Source organism: Varanus komodoensis, unplaced genomic scaffold (genome assembly GCF_004798865.1).
Source record: "Varanus komodoensis strain SLA01 unplaced genomic scaffold, ASM479886v1 scaffold7_3, whole genome shotgun sequence".
Taxonomy (NCBI): Eukaryota; Metazoa; Chordata; class Lepidosauria; order Squamata; family Varanidae; genus Varanus; species Varanus komodoensis.
In genome coordinates, this window is record NW_025336480.1 from 2,834,913 (window position 1) to 2,841,857 (window position 6,945).

Genomic DNA, 6,945 nt, shown 5'->3' on the forward strand with positions numbered 1-6,945 from the left:
ATGGGGCAAAGTTACCTTCCACCATGTTTCCCAGGACTGAGGCCCCTGTTTCAATGTTCTGCTCAGGGCAGAATGTACTTCCAAGGGAAACTGCTCCGGTTGTTAATGGCAGAATATGAGAAAGAGCCTGCAGAGTTCAACCTGGGGGTCAGTCTGTGCCTATCTCTCAGGCGACATTTAGGTATGGACATGCTTTTGCTTACACAAGAAATGACTCACCCATAACTAAGTTTTTTTTTCTTGTAACCCCACATTAATGACAGGCAAGTGCCAGAGAGTGACTTCTTGCCAGAGTAACAGTTACAGATATAACACATGAGCTGTTTGTTCTAGGCTATAGCCATTCTTAATGTACTTTAGTCAAACATGGTAAAACTGCTTCTGAAATGTATTTATGCATTTGAGAGTCTAAAGATAAGTGCCCCCAAGGAAAGGCGTTCTTTGTAGAAACTGCCAATTCTGAGATGAAGGTTGTTAGGCAATCGTGCACAGCTGTTGCACCTCTGGGACGTGAGACATTGGCTGTTCCTTCTCTCTCACGGAATAAAACAAACCATGAACTTCTGACAAACGTTTATGTTGTTCAGACAAAAAGTGTCAGGGCCTTTAAAGCAAAATGAATGAAGGACCTCAGCTGATCTCGAGAGAGAGAATAACAGTCCTATTGAATAAGACCCTGCGTGCACAACCATTTAGAAGTTCTCAGCGATGCACACAGTTGGAAGAGCGTGCTAATGGCAAAGCAATCCAAATTCTACTACAGCAACACTGTGAGACCCATATATTATAAGAACATATTATAATATGTACTTTTTATATTCCACTAGCCATAAAGAAAGAACTAAAACTGTAACCTGTATTGGATGAAAAGTCTATTCAATTCCTTGAAACGGAGTGTGGTTTTACAAGGCATTATTTTCATGCCTTAGACCTATTTCTGCAACCTTGACAGGCCTGAAAAACTTGCTCCAGGAGCTGAAATTTTCATGATGCTAAACTTTGCACACAATACTAAATTCTGCACTTACACAGTGTTGGTTGCAGAACACACCAATGGCTTAATGTACCAATTTCAAAACACCTGAAGACACCACATGTATCCTCTAATCCTAAGCTTTCCATCCTTGATCACATGGGTATTTCCCCTGCTACTTCCTTCTGCTACTGCATTTATTTTGTAGGGAACTTGCCAGTGCATTTGAAGCTGCACTTCCTCAGAACACTGTTTTCAGGTTTTACTGCTTTGAGCATTAAGATACTTTAAGACAATTTCACTAAGGAAGGGGAGAGGGAAAGAAGAGCAGAAAAAGTTTCCATAGGCAAGTCAGGATGAAACAATGTAATAATGCAATTTGTAGTTTTAAGGTGGCAGTCCAATAGCCAACTTTCCTAGGACTATGTCCCACTGAACTCAGTGCAAACTATTTCAGAGTAGACATACACTGGATAGTACTCTAAGTTACTCTTTAACTGCCTCTTCCAGTTCAACAGACAATACATGGAACACGAATTGATTCAAATAAAATTACATATTTCACCTACTCAAATGTTTACATCTCATAAAAGTTACAAATGGTAAAGAAGTCATAAAGTCAAGTTCTCTGTATTGTTTTTACATTTCGAAATGTGTAGCAATTAGGACACATCTCAAAATAGTAAAAGTCCAAGAACTATTTTCATAAGGAACTTTTTTTCTACCAACAAAAATATGAGGATTTGCATTTGCAGTAAAGCATCTTGTAGTGTTTAAATATGTGCGTGAAAATATACACCTCTCATGCTTAACTGGACAAGAAGAGACTTTAAAATGTCAAATATAATCCAATTACCTTATTAAGCAAGGCATTTCTATTAAATTTTTCATGGTTTGGGGGTGCTATGTTTACAGGTACAATTGACTGAAAAGTCAACAATAAGTCATATATGTGTTGCGACCCTCAATGCTCCCCCACTAAGTGACCCAACCTAGATTGTTTGAGTTCTCCATTGCTGCTTGCCATTCTCTATGAAACACGGGTGGGCCTCCCAAACAAAAGCCATGGTAGAACTGGTCAGGAGGGGCATTTCTCCATAATGCTTCCCAAGTCAAAGAGCAAGCCATCGAATTACTGCAGAGTTCAACCTCCATTCACTTCATTGCAGCATATGCAGAAGACTGCTGACCACAGTATGGGGTTACTAAGGGAAATTAAAATTTATATTCATCAGTTACACACAAACATTGTTTTAAACTGCTTGCACCAGTTTACCAGTCAATTTTTTAAAACATTGTTAAAACCTTTTTTTCCAGTTCAAATTTACTTTCTTTTACCATTTTAAGTAGGGGAAGCACTACCATTATGAGCTGAAGAGCAGTGCCTTCCCTAGCCAAAATGGCATAGGAAAAATACAATGAAGAACATCTGCAACAAGTGGACTCCAGCTGGGTTCTTTGCTCACCTTTCCAGCTATTTCTGCAAAAATAGAGGTGTTGGACTTCTTTTAGCTCAAGTGCAAAATTCCATTCCAGAGAATTTCACAGACTACATGTCAGTGCCGGGTGAGTCAATTCTGGAAGGGTCAAAAATACCAAACATAATAGCATATTTTAGCTTAAGTCTGTTACTGTCAGTAACTCAGCCTTGAGAGAGAGAGCTCACCTTTTTAGAACAGGGAAAGGGCTCCACAAAAGGTGAAAAGCCATCAAATACTTGGTGGCCCCATGAGAAAGGGGAAGGGTGAGGGCTGGATTTGCCCCCTCAGTCTAAGGCTGTGAATCCCTATGTTCAAAAACAGCATGCATTGAAATCTAAAATCAGCACAGCCAACAGAAGAAACTTGCCTAAGTTTAGCTCCTATTAATTGCCTATTCATTTTGCAGCTCAATACTAAACACCATAGCATTAAAATATAAGCAAAGTGATTTGCTGTTTATTTAAATAAATACTAGTTATATAAGAAATTTTATACAGAAACAAGACTTCCAGATTACTATCCTAAATAGTCTACAGTTTAAAATTCCTTACTGTAAACCAATCTATAAACAGAAAATTATTCAAATTAAGTTAATACAAGATACTTTAAATTTAGGAAACTAGTATAAATACCTCAGGGAGCACTGCTTCTAAAATGAATGTTCACCATATTCTTAATCTAAGAAGTTCTCCAGGCACCCAGTCCAAGGAAGGTGAAAGCAAGCAGAAGGGCCTTTTAAGTGGTGACCTGCTGCATTTATTGATGAGGTTTTAATCAGGTCTCCTTTTTATGTCCCTGCCTCTGTTCAAAAATTGTTTTTAGATATACTTGTGTGCGTGTGCGTTGTATATTTATGTTTTGCATTATATGGTTTTTATAATGTAAAGTCAAGTCTTTGTAAACCAACCAAAGAGGTTCAGCAATTTGGTGGAATAGAAATGTACTAAAATGAATGAATTCTTGCCAGATTTATCTACTCATTGGTAGAATCCACATCTCTGTTACAGAGGAGCAGTTATTATGATAGGGCTGGATCCAGAACTAAGTCTTCCTGAGAGTAGACTACTGAACACAATGAGATCGAAATCCACTGATTTCAGTAGGTCTTCTCAAAAGACCAAGGTACAACTTAACGACTTCTGACAGACATGCACCCAATGACAAATGGCTTAACTTTAAGATAACTCTACAGAAAGAGATTTTTATAAGCACCCTCCTCTCACCCACACACTCACACAAACACATTAGAAATGTTTGGGCATTTGGAAGTTGCTGAGTCCGCAAAAACAAATTCCTTTAAAATTATATATGACTGAATTTTGTCTCTAATAATAAAAGCTGCTTGGCTGGCTGTATGTCAGTATCATAGATTCCAAGCCCATGAAATCTAGACACTTGAAACTTAGAATACATATTCAGGAGATCCCAGGAATATGCACCTCCAGGTTACTTAGTTTGCTAAGTGGGTTCATTTTTATTGTTCTCTGTGTTCGAAATTAGCCGCAGCATCTTCAATCATCAGGTGGCAGCTGTCCACAGCCACCATGAGGCCATGACAAGGTGTACCAACAGGCCTGGTTATATCAGATGGGACTGGCACAATATGTCCAACTCTTAACACTCTGCAACTCTTGGTTTGGTGTATAAAACTATAGACTGTTCCAACTTGTTTGAAGCTGGAACCATTTTGTAGTTTTGGAAGAAAGAATTAAGACACATAAAAGAACATGTAACAATATAACAAGATCATTAGGAAAAGATAAATTCACTACATACAAACTTTAATATATCATAGGTAAGCTTACTGAAACTTTAGCAAAAGCTTGAAGAAGTTCTTCAAACCGTTCCCAGTCACACACAAATGTTAAGGGAGGTAAAAGTCCAAAAAATACACAAGGGAAGAAAATGACATATGTGAAATAAGAAAGAATGTAAATAGTGGTTGTGTTCGTATTTGTCCAAATGTTTACCTGAAAGCAGAACTATGGTATTTCTGTCTAACATCAATAGTAGTTTCCTCAGTTTTCTTAAAACTCTTATTGATGGTTTATTTTGTCTGGGTTTGGTTTCTATTGCGGATTCTAAAGCTTAGAGAACAATTCTATACATGCTTACCTGACAATAAAGGCCCACTGAATGCAATATATCTTACTTCTAAGTAGTTACGTATAAGATTACATTACTACTGTTCCAGTTGCAGGTTTCCATTCATCAATAATGATTCTCTGTGTATATATTCCAAAGCTAAACAAATTCTTGAAAGAAATAGATACATGATTAATAAGGAAAAATATCTTCAACAAATCTATCTCCATCACAAATTGCCTTCTGAAGTCATAATAAGAAATCTAGGGATATTCTACAATCCATCTCTTACCTCATGTATTTGCTAATTGCACAGTGTTTTGTAATACATATACTTTAATCAAACATAACATTTTACTTTTTCAAATGAAAATAGCTGACTTATGAAACAACTGGGTTAACCATGAACATTTAAAACATTAAAATACACATTCAAGTGCATATTCAAGTCAGCCATGTAAACTATTAAAAGGTAACACTACAGGATGAAAGATTTTTTAAATGGTTAAAGGTGTTCTGAAATGAATAATAAAAAGTCTTAAGACGAGAGCAGAGAATATATAGCTTTCTGACTGTTAGTGAACTGCAACTCATTCCCAACATCTGTACGGACACAAATTTCTCAGCCCTGTCTTAAAGGCTCGCCGGAAAATTAAGGTGAGTAAGCAACACAAAAAGTAGAGTTCTTACCATAACCTTTCTAAAGGTTTATTAGTATGGATCAAACTTCAGTTCCCTGAGACAAGGTCAATGAAAATTAATTTACAAGTTATTTTTCAGACTAGAATCTACACCAGGGGTGCAAAACTTAGCCATGGGGTCTGAAACTAGATGCTTGGTGTTCCCCAGAATGCTGAGTGCCTTCTATTGGCATTACCCCCTTTCTCCAGGTCACTGATGGTTTTATGTTTTCCAAGGGTTGAAATGTCTCTTAGCTACTGTCACTAACAGCTTTAAGCTATGACTTGCTTGCATTTTTTTGAATTTTGATCTTTTACACTGATCTTTTACCCAGTGTCCTTTTGCTTTCGTCCCTCAGCTCCACTGGAACCACAGCTTCCCTGAAATGGACTTGGCCTGAAAGAGGTGCACTGCCCCAGCACACATCAACTCTATACTGCCTCATTTCCATATGAAGAACCATCAGGGAAGGGGGAAGGGGGGATGCAGAGGGAGTTTTGTGAGAGCACATTTTCAGTTGTTGCAAGAGTTTGGTTGGAAAGTTCATAAACACTTGCCCATTTTTGTGTCAAACCATAGGAGGCCGGTGCATGTTTCACTGCCAAACCACAATAGAGGACAACTATCTGATAAGAAGAAACTAGGTGCTTGGTTTATGCTTTCCGTAGAATGAGAAGAAGATATGCCACCAAGGTATAGTATAAAGGACTTTACCAAGGCCAGGAAAGCAGTTATACAGATTCACGAAAACAAGGATGGAAAGGCTATGAAAGAAACAGAGGAAGGATGAATTGCCAGGCTGCCATTGTTACCAGGCAATGGGAAAAACATGATTTTTTCAAAAACCATGTACTGGAAAGTTCAAGCTTTTGCTTTAACCCCACCTCCCCACAATTAGTGTGCGGAATGACAAATCACAGGATGCAGTACAGATGCATCCTATACATATAAAAAAACACAGTTCTGAACACACATTTACCTACAATACTTAAGCAATTTGTTTGAGACTACTCATTTGAAATCAAAAGGTCTTCTTTGAGAGAAAGTAATTTCAGGACTTGCATTAGGTAATCAGTCAGCTCATTCTGAAATGCATGGCCAGAGTTATCTTTACTGCTCAAGAACCTAATAAAACTGTCCTCAAAGCTCTGATAAGTATTTACAAGGACAGATGATACAGCAAACAGAAGATATGTGGGAGAACCTGGCAGGCTCTGCAAAAGCCACAGGAAAATGTAAGGAACAAAATATACTTCAGAGGCTAAGAAATGTTCTAGCTAGCATGCTTCACTTACGTCATTCCCCAAATGCTGTGAATATCCTTAACAAAAAAATGCTTGATCAAGAATTGTACAGTTTATAGTCAGCATATGCAAGGCTTAAAATATCGGGGCTAAGGAACAATTGGTCCCCCATGAACTAGCGCTTTATGTCTAACTTGGGGGTCTGCGGATGTAATGCTTCTATAATACTGACCACCAGTAAGCTCAGTGCTCAATGGAGAGTAACTTACAATGTTTCTCCTCCTTCCATAAAGCATCACCTTCTCTACATTTGTGTGCAAATACCAAGGGGCCACAGCTCAGCAGCAGAGGGCCTGCTCTGCATACAAAACATCCTCGTTGCTCCGTAGAATCGCTAATTAAAAGGATCTCACATAAAAACCCTCTACCTGAGACTCTACAAAACACCAGTGAAATCAAAGAGCCTTTCCAGTCTGGTGCC

General features: G+C 38.1%; 1 protein-coding gene across 1 annotated transcript in view; it reads right to left on the reverse strand.

The window, feature by feature from the left end:
* Nucleotides 1–6,945, reverse strand: part of NEURL1B (neuralized E3 ubiquitin protein ligase 1B) — a 57,496-nt gene that overhangs the window by 36,568 nt on the left and 13,983 nt on the right. The window lies entirely within an intron of this gene.